The following is a 20,118-nucleotide window of genomic DNA, read 5'->3' on the forward strand; positions in this document are numbered from 1 at the left end:
GTGCACTTGAAATCTACATAATGTTATTAACCAATGTTACTTCAATCAAAAATAATTTAAGAAGACACACAAAAAACCCATTGATTCAATGCTTGCAAGAGGAATGTAAATCTTAACCTGCCCTCAAAAGTGTGTATTTCCTTATTTAGTAAAATATAAATATTTGAATTACGTGTAGTTGCATGTGTGCATGAGTATGTGAGCATAATGCACATTTTTTTGTACCTTAAGGGCAATTTGAAATAAAAAATTGAACAAAGCACACATACCTTGTTGGCTAATATTTGATGGAGCCTTTTTTTGAGATGTTTCAAGATATTGCCTTCTGTGAGGCTGAGATGCTTCCTCCACTTCAGAATAAAATTCTTACTCCATTACTGAACAACAGATATAAGATAAATCTACAGAAAAATATATTTTGAGTTCACATATGTTGTGAAACCATTAATAAAATTGGTGTTGAAAAAAATGGCCATCACAAACACTTCTCAACCTCCATATTTTATTCAAACTCTCCTTATAGTTTATATTTTTCTTCTATTTTTGCTCATTATAAATTTGAGACCTAAATAAAATAGCTCAGAAGGAATTTGGAAAAAAATTCAAATTAAAATATTTTAGAAAAATTGGGCCTCCCCTGGTGGCACAGGCGGTTGAGCAACGCGTTGTGAAGCTGTCCGCAGCCTATGCATCGCCTGTTAGATCCTGGCCGGCTGGCAATGGTCCCACATCATACGGCAGACCTCTCCTGTCTTGCCCGCTGCTCCCCTCAGCAGTGCATTTTGTCAGTCTGCCTGTTCTGTTTGCCCGCTGTGTCTCTAGTGAAACCTCTCACCCTCCCGTGCATTTGGCCTGTACCCCGGTTCTTGTATAAATAAATAAATAAATAAATAAATAAATCTTTAAAAAAATAAAAATGAAATAAATTAAGATATTTTAGAAAAATTGACAGGACTCCATAAATGTTTTCACTCTTACAGAAAATAAGACTCAAGTGTCCATAATCAAAGAAATACCCTATGGGTAACTTAATTATCTTTACCCCTGTTGAATTTTGCTTATCCTTGTTTCTTTTTTTTAATCCCATATAGCATACAATTTAAAAACTTCTGAATATCATAAATTATCCTATCAAATGATAATAGTGATAATAATAATAAAATTATTAAAAGAAATATGTAAAATAATTTAAGACTACCTGATCACACTTAGTGTTTCTTTTTTCTTCAAACCTTTATTACCTCTTTTCCTAGCTCCTCATTCCCCAATCTTCCACACATGCTTTTATTACCTTTTTTTCCAATTCATACATAGAGACATATAGAATACTATATATATGATATGCATACACATATATATCACTTGAAATCCTATATATATATATTATATACACATTGATATAGCAGTCTGCTGTTGAATCTATAATTTCAGACTTTTTTAATAAATTAATAACTTAAAATTCTAAAAGAAACACATTTTGAAAATTAGAATAGCTGGAAAAATGATAAATACCTGCTTTTCAGAAGAAAAATATCTGGTCTTTTGTAGAGTGCGTAAGTATATATCCTTTGGAGTAAGCAGATGTTAACTCTTACTAAATAAGCTGGAATTGAAAATTTGTGCTATTCCATGGTATGGACGTATAGCAGAGTAACAAACACAAAAAATAAATAAATGCACAGGCTAATACTGTCTTTGTCTCTCCCATGAGAGACTCTGACATGTGAGCCCAAAGGTCAGGAATAAGAGAGCTCTGGATGCAACCACACAGGAAACTCTTCTATGCTGTTCAGTTTAGCTCTGCATCGTCTCTATATTGGACCTTTCTTCAGTCTTACCTCATTACACAAGAAACCTTGTATATTTGCACTAATGGTCAATCTTTTTTGCTCAAAGCTTGCATGGCTACTTCTATCATTGAATATCATTGACTGTTAAGAAAGTAACCTTTTTTAAAAATAATTTCAATATACCTTATTACAGTCTCAATTTTATTAGTTCCTCAAAGTGATGGGGTTATTTATCTAGTTCCTCAAAGTGATGGGGTTATTTAACTAGTTCCTCAAAGTGATGGGGTTATTTATCTAGTTCCTCAAAGTGATGGGCTCTTTATTTTATATGGAAAATTGTGTCCTTAATGTCATTTGTCTTGAATTATTTTTTAATTTCCTCATTCACCTCATATTCTTTCAGTAGTGTGTTTTTCAGTCTCCATGAATTAGAGCTCCCAGCTTTCTTTATGTCATTTATTTCTAGTGTGATACTTGGGATCAGAGAAAATGTTTGGTATGATTTCAGTCTTCGTGAACTTGTTGATGCCTCATGACCCAATATGTGGTCAATACCATAAGTGTGATGTGTCGACTAATCTTACTGTGTGGATCATTTTGCAATATAAGTGTATCCTATCAGCAGTTTACACACCTTAAATTTTCACACTGCCATACTTAAATTTTCACACTGCCATACTTCAGTGATCATTCAATAAAGCTCTTGTGAAAATAACCCATTTGTTTATTACTGAAAAAAAAAAAAAAAAGGATTCAGCAGATGTAAGGGAAGCCCTCTCAACACCCAATTTTCCAACTAAAGGCAAGATAGAAATTCTTTTACTGGACCACATTCTTATTAACCCAGAGATGGCACCAGAGGACTCTACAAGCAAACTGTATTCGATTACTTCCCTGTCATTTATGCGTTAATTTCCCACAATTTAGCATCCCTTGGATGCTTAAAATTGCTTCTCTTATTATTTTCTTATCTCAAAATTGCTTATCTTATTATTTTCTTTCTTATTATTGCTTATCTTATTATTTTCTTCAAATTAGTTGTTTGTTGACGATACTTTATAATAAGCTGCACTGCTATCCAGTTGTTTTTATTTACTCTTTATTTTAGATTTCTCTAGTGCTTTATACACTATGTGTAAATGCAATGTTTTCTCCTCTTAATCTTTTTATTGAAGACTTCCACCTGAAAACACAAGATAAACAGAAGCAAAATTTGCCTTCCCTGCATTAGTTTCAACCTCTGACAAGTTGGAGTTAAAAATAGACTCTCCTTGAGATTTGGTAACCACAAATAAGTGCTCACTTAAACATACAGCCCCAGTTACAAAATCAGAAAAGTTAAGTCAGAAGTAGTGCATTTAACATTTATTTAAAGTAAAGGGAGTAGGGCCTCCCCTGGTGGTGCAGCGGTTGAGCGCCGGGTTGCAAAGCTCTCTGCAGCTTCTGTAGCACCGGTTTGAACCCAGCCACCGGCGAGGGTCCCACATGGCAAGCAGACCTCTCGCCACGCCCACTGTTCCCGTCAGGAGTGTATTTCATCAGTCTGCCTGTTCTGTTCCCCGCTATGGCTCTGGTAAATTCTCTCACCCTCCCATGCTTCTGACTGTACCCAATGCTTGTATTGATAAAATAAAACAAAGTAAAGGGAGTAACGATTTTCCTATTAAAATATTTTAGAATACTGAGGAAATTCATTTCAAGCCAATTTTAAAAGAATTTTACCTACAAACTATGTGAACAAGAAGAAAAATAACACAATATAGACAAAATAATAAAATGACACAGAGAGAAGGATATAGCAAAAATAATAATGGTTTAGCAAAACTGACAGTAAGTAACCTGGGTCTGGGTTTACATCAAATTTTATACCATTTTTTCAGGTTCTGTCTAAGTCTGAAATGACATCAAAAGCTATAGAAAAGAATGAATGCAATCATCCTGTCCTCTGTCTCCTAAATGCATCTGCATGCATCTGCATGTTCTGCATGCAAAAACGTGCAGAATGTTTTACAGTGGAAGAAAAAGCAAACAATGTCTTTTTACCTCCATTCCTATCAGTTCTGCCATTATTGAGAAATTGCAATTTATGAAGGTGAATAAGGAACAGTAAGAGACCTTCTCTCCATCCTGGGCCCTTTGGGGGACTTTAAGGATTGAGAGTCAACTGAAGATGATAGTCTGTTTCACAGTCTTCAAATTCTGTGTTTTCTGTGTTGTTCTTTCTTCTCTAGGATTGTATCAGACTATTTTCCCCCAACTCTGAGGTCCATTCCCACTATTCTTCACTCCAACACAAGGTTTTTCCACTTGCAGCTTGTTATTATCTCCAGAATACTCTACTTCTGGATCCCTGCCATCTTTGTTAATGAATTTATTTCCAGCTTTCTCCATACATATTACTATATCAGGATGGTTTTCACTAACTTTTCCATCTGGATTAGCTCTTTGTTATAATCTGATAACTCTCTCTCCCCTTCCTAAGACCTTTTTTTATTTATATGATGTACTTACCACTGTCATTTTATATTAGCATCCATCCTTCCTGCGGTTTGGAAGCCCCATGAAAGTAGACTCAGCTCTTCACTTGTACACGATGCATCGCCGAGGCTGAAAGCTCAGCCTGACCAATGGCAGAAAATCCCTTGCATATGAATGAAGTCAACTGTTTATGTTTTCCACTCCAGAGGAGAATAACCATTTTCAAACCTTTTGCACCTTGAGTGGATAACAAAGTTTTAATATCCCTTGATTCCCTAAAGTCACTTTTAAGTCCTTTTCCTCTTTTCTCAAAAATGTAATTTATCTTGAAATTAATTTTTTCAGGCATTTTAATCTTTTAATCCTGAGTATTCATTCTCCCATAGATGACATAATGAGAAGATGACTGGTATTGTACAGAAACATCAACATTACTATGAAATTATGACAAAATTTAATTTGAAAGCAGTGATAAATTTGAATAACTTAAGTATAGGATTTACTAATAACTTCTGTTCTAGTAGTGAAGGATTTTTTAAAAAATTCTGCCCAATGTGCTCCACATTCATAATTTTCTTTGTAACATTTCTAAAGTTACTGAATGGTATTTATTGCATTTATATTTTTAGATATAATGAATAACACTTAATTGTAACTAAATAAATATTGGATATAATTTAAGTTCCCACATAGGAAAATCTCAGATGTTCTTTTCTTTTTTCTTTCTATTGTATTTTTATTCACATCTGAATGCCCCACAATTTGAAACCTAGAAGAGAAAATAATTGCCTTTAAAAGATTAATTTTTGTGTATCAATTTCATTTTCAAGATCAATAATATTTTGATATCCTTACAAAGAAACAGAAATTTCACTTTTCCAGTCTCTACAATACAGATAATGAGCATGTTGTCATCCAAAATTTAATAATATATATGGAAGATTTGTGAAAACAATGCCTAAGAATTTGATTATAATTTCTGTGCCTTTAGGCAATTTCAGAGTAGTTCCACTGTCACTTGACTACAGTTTTACTTGCACCCTAGTATTCTGATGAACATATTGTACTACCTAAGGTCCAACAAAATTATTATTAATCATTGTACTATATACAGTGCAGCAATTGATTCTGCCCTGGGGAAGTTTAGCTAGCTCCTTCAATAGTAAAGATTAGAATCCTCATAACAGTAAATAAAAACCAATCATCTCAAACAGTCAAATATTCCAGTATGTCAATGAATTCCATGAAGAGTCACATGAACTATGTGCTCTAATTCCTGAAGCAGAACATGTCATCACTAATGAAAGTGCAGCAATTAGGAATGACTGTGCAATCACTTAGAATTCAGGTGAATCTGTAGTCTTAATTGAAACAGAGGACTCATATTAGGAAATATGTCTGTTAAGTATGGTCACCATGGGAGAAATCTAATGTATTTTGTTTTAAGATTTTATAGTAGAATCATAAGTTTTAATTAGGTTTATGCATTTCATGATTTATTTCACTAAATTTACTGTAAAGACTTTGGTAGGAAGGGGGAGAGGACATAAAGGTTGAGTTGTTCTGTGTGTCACTTTCCATATCCTGAAACTTATCATTTAATATATTTTGCACAACCTCCCAATGAACTATGTTTCCTTATTACCCTTATTTTCATAGACAGTTGAACAGAAACTGAAACATAAATGTTTGAATAATAAGACTATTATCACTCCAGTGGCAGAAGACTTCATTTTAGGTCATTTAGCCTCTAAGCCTGTGCTATCAATTCCTCATTCCATTTAACTATGAAAGTGAAGATGGGGAAACCAGGGTATTGCTATCTTACTTTTCTCAGAGTTTTCAAATGACTTTAACAAGTATAGCATCTACCTGGTCATATAAGGAATCATAGGGAATCATATATAATGAGCTAGTAGTAAATTAAATAAAAAATCAGTAAGTAGGATTTTACACTAGAAAAAGAAAGTGTTCATAAAAAAGAACAAACTTAAAAAAATAAACAGAGAAATGAACAAAATATGATAATTACAGTAAATCAGAGACCTGCACCTAGAATGGCAGTTTCATCAGTTTTATTGATTGACTATTATAGCAATTGTATGTGATATATTTGGGTAATTGTAGAAACGTGTATTATTTAGCCTGTGTTTGAAATGAGTGTTCCGTTTGAAAGGTAGATGGGAAATATATAATCTTGAGAAGAAACAAAAAACTTAATGAAATTACAGATTTTCAAAATCAATTGTTTTCTGTTGCACAGTTATCACTGTTCATAAATCTGTTCAATAAACACTGGAGGAAAATACAATGACTATAGGGGCACCTGATACAGAGATATTTCTTCTGAGGATTCATGTATTGCTCAAACCCTCAGCCACTGCAGTACCCAGATCTGCTAAAATGATAAACTGAATGTATCATTAATAATAAATAATTATCATTCTTTCATGGAAGCTTTCTGGGATGTTTGAGTTTTCCAAACTTATTAGTGGAATGATTTTATTATTAATATTTGAATGATTTATTATAACCAATATCTAAATAAGTTATTAAAGTAAAATATTTAATCTTTTACAGTAACTTATTTAATTTTTTAAAGATTTATTTTATTTATTTATGCATACAATAACTGCGGTATAGGCCAGAGGTATGGCGCTGTCAGGGAAGGAAGGTGAAAGGATTCACAAGAGACAGAGAGACTAAGTGGAAAGCAGAACAGAAAGACTGACTGAAATACACTGCTGAGCAGAGCAGTGGGTGAGACGGGAGAGGTCTACTGCACCATGTGGGTAGCTCCCTGGCCAGGGATTGAACTCATGCTGCAGTGGCTGGTGATAGCTTGATAGCACTGACTTTGACCCCTGTGCCACCAGGGAGGTCCCTGCAGTAACTCTTTCATACCTTCTTTTCATCTATCTCCTCTTCTTGATGTATTATGTTACATCTGTTTTGAAATCTAACTTCTTTCCATATGCACAACAAACATTCATATTTGGAAGAAAGTAAAATAATTGGAACTGTGATTTTAAAACAACAAAAGACTTACTTGCCCAGGGTAGGATTTGTGCCATCAAGCCAAGCCCACTTCAGTTGGCTGCTGTTGTAGAACAAACAGACTGCAAACTTTTCTCTCTGCATGTCACAGTGCATCATTGTCAATTTCATGACAGAATTCTGCAGTGAGAGGAAAATATGTCAGAAAGTAGATCTTTTCCTGAAAGAGGAATATAATTAATTTCAATTATAAATTCTCCAGGAGTCTCAGTGTTTTATATGGAAAGAATTGGGCGAGATTAACTGTAGCCTCTTTAGCCAGAGACTGGATGTCAATTATTAATGACTCATTTATTCATTGAGCTTTTTTTTTACTTTAGATGATAATTAAATCATTTTCTTAGGTTATGGGTTGAAATGGTGAGCAAATGTCTTATAGCTATAGTCACAATAATTATGTGCTAAAATAAGATTAAATTAATTACCTATGCACTAAATAATTGCATGTACCATAAATTTGGAAATACAGGGTCAAAGGAGAAGAATTAGCAGGAGATTTTAACAGGTCTTGGTCAAAGAAATTGTATCATAAATTAAAATCCTAAAAGGAGGATGCATTAATTAAGAAAAAAGTTGGATGGGCAAGGTAGAAGAGATAAAATGTGTCACAGGCAGATAAAACAACAATTTGAGAACCAAGACCATGAAAGAAGATGGAGAATATGATAAATTTAAGAAGTCCTTACAAATGGAACCATGGCTGCTTCCCTTAGAATAGATTTGTGGGGAGTCCTCCATAGTGAGGTGGATAGAGAAATAGGTAGGATTGGAGTACAAATGGAATATGCACTTATACCTGTACTTCATCCTAGATGCTGACAAAAGTACTCAAATTTACTGCAGTATGCATTCGAAATTAGTCAAATGGTAAAAATTTCTGGGACTGTGGGGTAGAAGGTATTTAAAAGAGTTTAACACATGAATAATTTTTATCATTCTTAAAAATTTCTGATACTAAATCTGTTTTATGAAAGACTATCTTTACCATATCTTCTTCAATATTCATAGTTACAAATCTTGAATGTAAACCAGTGCAATAGCTCTGACATTCTTTCCAAGGAAGCATCTCTTTTGCAAAATAGTAGTTTTCTCCATACTGATGCCAGTCCTTTGAACAAGTAGGATATTTTCAATCTATTAAAACAAAGGGATATAATTGAATACCTTCCATCAGTGCAAGTGACATCAGATAATCTCACATAACAAATCTATGGTCTACAAACAAAATATCTTTTAGTTTTACTCATACAGATTGTATGCTCTTAAAATTAGTGTTTGACTTATCATTACTTAATAAATCACCTAGTTAAAAACATTTTGGTCTTGAAGATTAATAAGATGCATATTGGGAAATAACTTTTAAATCATAAAATGATAGATGTATATGCTCAATATAAATCATTAGTTGAAGTGTTTGATTCCTTGTTTCTATATTTAGAGTAAGAAAGAAACATATACTTAGTATTATTTTTAATTTTCAAAAATTAGATAATGAGAAATACATATATAAAATCATAGATACACACTCAATATAACATGATAATAGTTCACCAAAATAACTCATTCAACCTATGTCACCATTTGCTGCTTCTATAATTCTGAGTGTATAACTAATATGCATAAATTACTACATGCAAAATATGGTTTGATATTCAAATAGATTTGACTCAAATCTGTTCACTTTCATCCAGTTCTATGTATCAAGCAAAAAGTTGATACATAGTTAATTTGATCCTCTTTCCTAAACATAATATTATAACTCAAGTGTCTTTCAAAATTACCTATTTTAATTGGTTTGCTATTGCAGGAGATATTTCTTGGACATTCTTCAGTGTGACATAACTTCTTGTGCCCTGAAGAGATTTCAGAATGGTCAGTTATTTTTTTTCCTATTCAAAATATTGTTTTTAATTGAAGCAACATTGGATTGTAATACAGTATAGTTACCGGATCAGATTCTAGTGAAAAGTTATTGGACACTCTGAGCTCCAAGACACTGTACTAAATTTGATGGGGTATGGGCACCAGTGGTTAGGTGGAGGGTGACAGTGTTTAAAAAAAAATAATAATATCAAAAAGAAAAAAAAAAACAGAAATATGAATTCAATACATTTAAAAATAATAAATATGCCAACTTTTATTATTTTTCATGTATTCATCTTTCCTTAATTAATAATAATTAAATAAATTTGAATAAAATAAATAATGAAATATCACTTGCTTATAGAACTCAATGTAGTAAAGTTTTAAAAAAAATGAAAATTATAATACAAGTATAATATTCATACAGCAATTGGTTACTTAAGAAGTAAATTTTGCTCAGATAACATTGTTGGAAAATTTTGCAATTGGAAACTTTCTTTTAAATCATTCTCATAAAGAAAAGATGAGAATAAATAGCAAGGTAGGAATTAAAGTTTGTGATATGCTTAAATTGGAAAATATTTTGATATGGGTAATAATCATCTTCATTTGTGAAGAAAATATAGTTGGCATGGAATTGAACCAATCAAGGGCCTCTCCTGGTGGCATAGCCCACAGCCTCTGCAGCTCTGGTTCAATCCCCGGCTGCAGGCGAGGGTCCCACATGGTGAGCAGACCTCTCCTGCCATGTCCACTGCTCCCCTCAGCAGTGTATTTTGTCAGTTTGCCTGTTCTGTTCCCCACTCTGGTTCTGGTGAATTCTCTCACCCTCCCACGCTTCTGACTGTACCCAGTGCTTGTATAAATAAATAAATAAATCTTTAAAAAAAAAAAAGGAATTGAACCAATCAAAATTCATTATCTTTTTAAAAAATGCATTATCTTTCAAAATAATTCACTACATGAGTAGCAGAAAAGCAGTTTCAATTTCTCTTTTATTGTATATATGTCATGACTTATGCATTGTAATAAAGTATATTAAAGACAAAATGAGTGCCAGGCAAATGATCCCCAGAATCACTACAGTGATTTTCCATGAAGAAGATGGAGCTGTTGACATCAGCCTCTAAGTGCTTGTTCAGAGTTCTGTTTCTCTTTTAGATATAGTAAACTACTCATTAGCTCGTGTTCTAAAAATAGGGAAAAGCAAGGTAATCTACAAAACCACTACTTTTAAATGTGTGTTAAGAAACTCAATTCAAAACCAACCAGGTGAACTGTGTACTGGTGGGAGATAAACCCTGTGACTGAGGGGAGATAGGACACAGTCTCTACGACACCTTTGCCAAAGCACAGGAAAGAAGGGACCACTGTGAAGCGAAAAAGCTTAACGAAGTCTCCAAGGCCAGAGTAGATTATCACCAAACTGGAATGCCTTCTAGCTATAGATTTAAGCGGAGTTCACCCAATTGACCATAGTCTCTGGAGGCTTCACTGGATGCCATGGAAGGAAGGGAAAGTTCAGCAGACCTGAGAGACCCAGTTCTGTGGTGCAGGCCTACAGGTATGCCTACCGTTCTCTGGGCAGAGGGTAAATCCTGGGACCATCCCCTCCTGACCTCTAAGAAAAAGTGCTAAATGGCTGCCCTGGAAGAAAGATCATAAAAATCCCTGGTACCTGGATGTCCTGACATCAGGACCCTGATAAAAACAAATTGTCTCAGGGGAAGGAGTAATACATGCCCCATCCCACACCTCCTCCTGCACTCTAGGAAGAGTTCAGCTACTATTAAGGGGAGGGAGGGAAATCCAGCCTGCCTTGCACCCTGCACTGACAGGTACTAGCCATCCACTTTCAGAGAAGGAGCAGAAGTTGGCTTATGCCCAGGATCCTGAGCTGGTGCAACCCAGAAACCTCAGCTAGAGGAGAGAGGAAACTGCCCCAGCCAGGAGCTCCCCCCACACAGGAAGGATGCCCCAGGGGAAGGCACAGAACCTCACCCAGCCTGAGCTGAAACTGCTCTGAGTAGAACACATTTTAAAAAGATAAATCATTGAAAATCAAACATGGAGGTGGATTAGATTTACTGGACTGGTAATTTGAAATAACAATGATTGATACATTACAGCAACTCATGGAAAGATGGAAAACATTAAACATGGAGTATTTCAATAGAGAGAATATATGAGGCATAGAATCGAAATGGTATGATTAAAAAACATGGTGTTAGAGATGAATAACTCACTCCATGGACTAGTGCAGATTCAACACAGCAAATAAAAGATTATTGCTGTGATCATGTTGAAGATATTAATATGTAGATATTTTAAGGTTTTGCCCCTAAATTTGTCTATCTATCTATTTATCTATCTATCTATCTATCTACCTATAGCTAGATATTGATGTATATACATATCACACACATAACTATGTAATTATTTTCAACCTCTCTTTCCTTGGATCCATTAATCTGTGTTCCTCAAAGTCTTAATAATACTAATATTTGAAAGAAATATGACCAGATTTTATTTGCATTTATTTTGGTGGTAAAATTAATGTCCAGTGTTATCTTCCTTTCTTTTTGATAGCACATAATTTTACATATTAATTGTGTAGCACTTTAGGAACTACTTTAGTCTTTATGATTTTTTTATTTATGTCCATGATGACAACACGACATATATAGAGTAAATATTGCCTTTACCTTATAAACAGTGAAACCTGATTATTGTCAAGGACAATAAACAAAATATGTTGGAAAGGATGTGGAAAGAAGGTAATCCTTCTGCTCTATTGGAGTGTGAATTGGAGCCATTATGGAACATTATGGAGATTCCTCAAAAAAAAAAAAAATCATGTGATCCAGTTATCCCACTTCAGGGTATTTATGTGAGGAACACAAAAACACTAATTCAAAAAGATATTTGCATCCTCATGCTTGTAACAGCATTGTTCACAGTAACTGAGAGTTGGAAACAACCTAAGGGCCAGTTGACAGACTATTAGAAAAAAAAGATGTGTATCAGTATAAAATGAAATGCTATTTGGCTACTGGGGAAAAAAAAATGAAATCCATCCATTTGAAACAACATGGTGGACCTAGAGAATATTATACTTAGTGAAATAAGAGAAGAAAGTCAACACTTATGCTTTAAATAAAGAAACAAAACACACAAATGAACTGAATAAAATAAAATGAACTTTTAGAGTATAAAGTTGAATTAGTGTTTAGCAGAAAGGAAGAATGAGGGGGAGTAATTCCAGTAAAAGTTGTCATAGGTGCCCATGAGGAATGGAATTACACATTGTGACGAAATTAGTGTAGTATATACAGATATTGATTCATAATCATGTGCACTTGACATTATTTAATTTTATAAGTCCATCTTCACCACTTTTTAATAAAAACAAAAACTATTGATTCAATGATTGCAAAAAGGAAAAAAAAATGCTTGAATCTGCATTCCAAAGTGAGATCTATGAAATGAAGTCATGAAAATATGATCATAAAGTAAAAAACATTATTTTTTGTAAATATAAAAATAAAATACTATTTTTTATTTATTAATTTAGATGAACCAGTAATGACAAAGATGGTAACAAGTTAATTGCCCTCACTCAAATTTCGTTGCATCCTCATGGATGGTAACTACTTTTCTTGCACATTTATAATGTTCATACAAACATACATATATAACCATATACATATATACAAACTCACTCTTTATTATTTTGAGTTTAAGTACATTATGATTGGAGAAAAAAATGTTATGATTTGAGTATTTTTAATTTGTTAAGATTTGCTTTATGGACCAGATTATGATCTATCTCAGGAAAGCTTTGAGTGAGTTAGAAAGAAATTCACATTCTTAGTTGTTGGATGAAGTGTTATATAAATGTAAGTTACAGTACTGTTAGGTAGGGCTTTATAAATTATTGAGAGATATTTCGAAGTTTCCTGCGAGAGTTATACATATGTCCATGTTTATCCCTCTTTTCATTTGTGTGACGTTTTCATACATGAATTTTGAAGATCTGTATCACATTCATGTTGGGGTTGGTATAGCTTCTTGATGAATTCTTTTTATGTAATGTTTTATTTTCCTTTTTTATGATTAGTGGTATAACTGTTTATCTAATATATATTTATAAGTAATTAAAATGTGTTACTGGATATTGCATATAACTTTTTCTTTTTTAAGACTAAATATCTTTGCCTTTTAATTGGAATAATTACACTATGAATATTTATTGTAAGTATTGATAGAATTTGGTTCATATCTGCTACTTGTTTCTATGAACTTGGCTGTTTTTTTTTCTGTTTATTGAAGTAAAGTTGGTTTATATTGTATCTGCTTAAAGGCTATATGTTCAAATTACTACAAATCTATGTTCTCTCATGATGCCCAACACCAGTGCCCAAATTATCCTCCATCATGTTCCATTGGTCTTCTCCCACCTCCACTCTTATGTTGCCATCCTCCCCTTCTGTTTGCCTCAGATTTTCAATGAGAGCGAATGTTCATCATTACCTTGTTTTTTCTGACCCTTGGTTTTGTTTCTCTATATGCCACATACAAGTGAGACCATCCAGTATTTTTCTCCTTGTGATCTATTTCACTAAGTATTATCCTTTCCAGATCCTTCCATGTTGCCACGAGTGGTGAGAGTTCATATTTTTAACAGTTAAATTGCATTCCATATATATATATATATTCCATATATATACATTACATATATATTCCATATATATTCAGTATATTCCATATATATATTCTGCCTTTTACTCTGCACTCCTGTCTGTGGGCACTTAAGCTGCTTCTATAACTTAGCTATTGTTAATGTGGCTGCAGTGAACATATATCCCTTCTAATTAGTGTTTGTGTATTATTTGGATACAGATAGAAATGGGATTACCAAGATATATGTAAGAAACTCCATACATTTTTACATAGGGTTTATACTTGTGTACATTAACACTGTCAGTGTATAAAGGATCCTTTTATTTTTTTAAAGATTTATTTTATTTCTGTATATAATAGCTGGGGTACAAGCCAATGGTGTGGAAGGTGAGAGGATTTACCAAAGACATAGTGGGGAACAGAACAGGAAGATCTACTGAAATACACTGCTGAGGAGAGCAGCAGGCGAGTCAGGAGAGGTCTGCTGTACCATGTGGGTAGCTCCCTGGCCAGGGATCGAACTTGTACCACGGTGGCTGCAGATAGCTTCATAGGTTGTGTCTTAACCCCCTGAGTCACCAAGGAGGCCCAAGGGATCCTTTTGACTAAATGCCATCATTTGTTATTTCTGGTAATTCTCTTGAATATTAGATGGTATGCCAATGTGATTTGTACTTGCATTTCCCTGGTTATAAGACACGATAATAATTTTTTTCTTGTGCTTATTTGCTATCTGTAGTTTTGCTGGTAAAGTGTGTAGTTAGCTCTTCTGCCCATTTTTTGATTGTCCTCTTGTTTTCTTTTTGTTGAATTGCATATACATTGGATATTAGCTCTTTGTCATATGTATTATGTGCAAATATTTCCTTCCATTTGTAAGATATTTTTGTTTTACTGATAGTTTATTTGCTGTGCAGAAGCCTTTTAGTTTGATAAAATCTCGGCTGCTTGTAGTTGCTTTTGTTTCTTTTGCTAGTGGAGGCAAGTACCCAAAGATGTTTCAAAAACCAATGTCCTAGAGTATTATGCCTAAGTTTTCTGCAATGTATTTTATAGCTTTAGGTCTTATAGCCATGCATTTAATCCATTTTGAGTTAATTTTTAAGTAAGATGTGAGATGGTAATCTAGTTTGATTCTTTAACGTGTAACTGTCTGATTTTCCTAATACCCTTTGTTGAAGAGACTCTCCTTTCTTCAAAGAACACTTCTGGTTCCTTTGTCATAGATAAACTGTTCTTAGGTGTGTGGGTTTATATATGGGCTCTCAATGCTATTTTATTAGTCTGTGTGTCTGTTTTTGTTCCAGTGCCATACTGTTAAGATTATAATAGTTTTGGGGCCTCCCCTGGTGGCGCAGGTAGTTTAGCGCAGTGCTGTGAAGCTGTCTGCAACCTCTGCAACGTTGGTTCGATCCTGGCCAGCTGGCAAGAGTCCCACATGGCGCAGCAGACCTCTCCTGTCTTGCTGCCCTCAGCAGTGTATTTCGTCAGTCTGCCTGTTCTGTTCCCTGCTCTGTCTCTAGTGAATCCTTTCACCCTCCCTCACATATGGCCTGTACCTCCATTCTTGTATAAATAAATAAATCTTTAAAAAAAAGTTTACAATAGTTTTGAGGGAGAGATTTAAATCAAGGTGTGTGATCCTACTGCTATTCCTCTTCTTTTTTGTCAGTATTGTTTTAGCTAATTGGAGTCTTTTGTGGTTCCATGTGAATTTCCATATTATTTGCTCTATTTCTTTTAAGAATGTCATTGTATTCTCGATAGAGATTTTAGTGAATCTATGTATTGCTTTGGGTAGAATGGCCTTTTTAAAAATGTCTGTTCTTCCAATCCATGAACAGGGAATATCATTCCCTTTGTGTGTGTGTGTGTGTGTGTGTGTCTTCCATTTCTTTAAAAAGCATAGCTTACATCATAAGAGTTCTTCGTCTCTTTCGTTAAGTATACTCACCTATTTAACTTTTTTTTTTTTTTCAGTTGTTACTGTGATGGTTTTCTGGATTTCTTTCTTTTTCAACTCATTGTTTGCATATGAAACAATAGATTTCTGCAACTTTACTATTTTTTGAGCATTTTTATTTTATTTTATATATTTTTACATCATTTTTTTCATTTTTTGCACAATGTATGCATTTTCTCTTGGTTATAGTCCCCATACAATTCCCACCCCCCCTTGTTTTGATCCTACTCCTTCCTCCCCCCTATAGTGTGTCTCTGGTTTATAGTTGCTTGTTGATTTTGATTTTTACTTTATTATAATTAGTCTTTTTCCTGGTCCTTTATTTAGGTTTTCTAAATTCCTGCTACAAGTGAGACCATCTCATATTTTTCTTTTTCTTTCAGGTTTATTTCACTGAGCATGATCCCTTCCAGCTCCATCCATTTGCTGAAAATTGCATGAGTTTATCTTTTTGATCGCTGAGTAATATTCCATTGTGTATATGTACCACATCTTCTTGATCCAGTCATCTGTTTTTGGGCATTTGGGTTGTTTCCATAGCTAGCTATTGTAAATAGTGCTGCTATAAACATAGGGGTGCAGGTGCCCTTTACTCCATTGATTTATTATTTCAGCTAGTTTTTTACTGGGATTTCTATGAATATTATAATGTCATTTGCAAATAATGATGGTTTTACTTTTTCTTTCCCAATATGAATCATTTTATATCTATTTCCAGGTTTTCCAATACTATGTTAAATGCTAGTGGTGAAATTGGACATCTTTGTTTTGTACTAGATCTTAGAGGGAAATCTTTCAATTTTTCATGCAGGAGTATAATATTGGTGGTTGTCAGCTTGTCATATATGGCCTTTATTATGTTGAGGAATGTTCTCCCTAACTTTTTGAGTTTCATCACTAATGGATGTTGAACCTTATCAAATGTTTTCTTTTTATGTACTGATATAGTCATATGATCTCTTTCTCTTTTGTTGGTGTGGTGAATTACATGAATTGATTATTAGTGGAGTCATCCATGTCCCGAGAATAAATTCCACTTGCTCATGATGCATTATGCTATAGATCTATTATAGGATATGATGCTTAAGATTTTGTTGCGGACTTTTACATAAAAGTTCATTGGAGAAAGTGGTCTGCAATTCTCTTTTTATAATGATGTCTTTGTCAGGTTTTGGTGTCAGAGTAATCTTGGTCTCATAAAATGAGTTTGGGAGTTTCCTTCTTTCTCTATTTTTTGCCAGAGTTTGAGAAGTGTAAGTATTCTTTTTAAAAGGCTTAGTAAAACTTAATAGTGAAACCACCTGTGCCAAAACTTTTGTTTATAAGGAATTTTGACAATATTTTTTAAAAATTCCTTGTTTGTGATTGCTCTGTTCAGGTTTTCTTTTTCTTCCTGGTTTTGTCTTGGAGGTTATAGTCCACGAAGAATTTCTCTATTTAATCCAGATCATATAATTTTTTGGCATTTAAATGGAAAGTTAATCTATAACAAAGGAGCTAAGAGTTACACAGAGAACTGAAAATCTAATCAGCAAATGATGCCAGGAAAACTGGACAGCCAAATGCAGAAACTTGCCCACTCTCACACAATAATACACAAAAATTAACCCAAAGTAGAGAAAAGGCTTGGATGTTAGACAAGAAACCATAAAACACATAGAAGAGCAGAGGCAAAAGGGCCTCCCAGGTGGTGCAGGGGTTAAAGTCTCAGTGCTATCAAGCTATCCCCAGCCACTGTGGCCTGAGTTTGATCCCCAGCCATGGAGCTAACCTACATGGTGCAGCAGATCTCTCTTGACTCACCCACTGCTTCCCTCACCAGTGTATTTCAGTAGATCTGCCTGTTTGTTCCCCACTCTTGTCTCTGGTGAATCCTCTTACCCCCTGCACCTCTGGCCTACACCCTTGTTCTTGTATGCATAAATAAATAAATTAAATATTTAAAAAAAAGAAACATAGGCAAAACACTTGACCCACTGGCTTCAGAAATGAATCTGGAGACTCCCCTCCAGTGTCAATAAAACAAAAGCAAAAATAAATGAATGAAACTACATCAAGTTAAGAAGCTTCCATACAAGGAAACAAGCTATTATTAAAACAAAAAGGCATCATATGAATGGGAGAAACTATTATCACATATAAATTTAATAAGGGATTAACATCCAAGTTCTAAGAACTCGTACAATTCAACAAAAAGAAAGCAAATAACCCAAACAAAAAATGGGCAGAAGAGCTAAACAGACACTTTTCCAGATAAAATAGATGGAAAACAGGGACATGACAAAAATTTCAAGATCAGTTGCCTTCAAGAAATCCAAATAAAAAACCACAATCAGATACCACCTCACTCCAGTAAGAAGCCAGTATCAAAAAAAAAAAAAAAAAAAAACCAGAAACAACAAATGTTGGTGAAGGTGTAGTGAAAAGGAAACCCTTGTTCAGTGTTGGTGGGAATGTGCATTGGCCCAGCTTCTATGGAAAATAGTATGGAGGTTCCTCAAAATATTAGAAAAAAATATTGTATGACATGGCAATTACACTTATGGTATCTACCCTAATAATCAAAACAACTAATTCAGAGGGAAATATATTCTATATTTCAAATATATACCTAGAAGCTTGAATATAGACATGTATCAAAAACATAACAAAAGAGTATATAAGAAAATTATTAATTCTTATTTATAATTCACTGAAGCCTTTTAATTTTAATTTTTTAATTTTTGGAATAGAATGCAGAAAATATGCTTGGTGTGTGTGTGTGTGTGTGTGTGTGATTGAGGATATTACTATCCATTATGGTTTACTTATCTGGAGTTTTATAGCTAACATTTTAAAAGTAATTTAACCTGTCTGGACAAATCTGCCTTCATGTTCAGAAATATGTTAAAATATTCTCCCTCTCTTGAAAGTTATTGAGGCTCAAGTCCTAAAAACTGAATACAGAAACCTTTTATAAAAATATAGCGATTATAGAAATAACTACCACCAATAGTTTAATGAGAGCAAAAGCTTTTGTGAGAGTCAAGCTTCTTGTGTGACTCAAAATTCCATTGTCCTGAAGACACAAGCCAGAGAAACAGATGGATAGGATATGGATATGAAACTGGACACTAGGATATGAAACTGAACATGAGAGAGGAGTTAAGATTTATATATACCATCTGGAGTCTTTCCACATTAAAAATAATAAAGCACAGAAATCACAGACATTATATGTGTTGTCTCAGTGGCAAGTATGCTTGAGAACAGAATGAATTTTCCCCCATTGAGGGAAGAAATGAAAATTGACTATAGCCTTGTATTTATTAAAAATCTAAACACTGACATTGTTCTGAAATTATACTCTTTCAGTACTTATAATCAGACAAATATTATTTCATTTTTATATTTCCGAACTAATAAAATGATAGCGTGATTTGTCCTTTCTAATCTAGATTAATTTAGTTGAAATGCAGAACAGAAGCTGTGCAGTTTATAGCTCTAGTTTATGACTCAGAAAACTGTTTAATTTCAAACACATACATCTGCATGCAGAAGACAGTATTAAAAACTTATCATTTATAAAACAAAAAGGATTCAAAGACATAAAAAACATATTTTCCATGAAGAAAACTTCTGGAAGAAATTCCACCAATATCCATTGAACATGTCACACACCTACACACACAAACACACAAATAGTGCAAGGAATAAAGTCCAAACATTAAAACTGATCTTCAATAACAAAGGTTTATATAACCTTTAAAAATTTTCAGCAATGATTCATTTTTAATTTCATGTTTGTGATGATACTCAAGAGATTGAACTATATTTTGAATGGTGATTTTATTAAATAGTTACAAATATTAGACTGTTACCATTTGAGAACTTTTCAAACTCAAAATATTTGAATATTAAATATACTTAAAATGGGATGAAGGCCATATGAAGATTAATTTATTTTGTTATATTTCAGAATTTCAAAATAAGTTGAAAATCAACCAACAAACTCCAAATATATGAAAACACCAGTTGATGTTTGGCAGAAATTGGATTGTTTTGCAATAAGAATATAGCACATACTGCCATGAAACCTAGAAAATAAAGAATTGAACCTGTGGGGAGCCTAAAGAGTTCTAGGAAATAACTGGTCACAGAGTTCAAAATCTATAGAATAAGTAGAAGTCATCTGGGCAAAAGGTTTGGGTACAGATTCAAGGTAAATGGAGTTAAAACTTGCAAAAATCTGTGAATCTGAAGAGGGTCAGTTTGATTAGAGCAGAAAGATGAAGCAGCCGCAGA

Source organism: Talpa occidentalis, unplaced genomic scaffold (genome assembly GCF_014898055.3).
Source record: "Talpa occidentalis isolate TD23 unplaced genomic scaffold, MPIMG_talOcc4v2.1 talOcc4.16, whole genome shotgun sequence".
Taxonomy (NCBI): domain Eukaryota; kingdom Metazoa; phylum Chordata; class Mammalia; order Eulipotyphla; family Talpidae; genus Talpa; species Talpa occidentalis.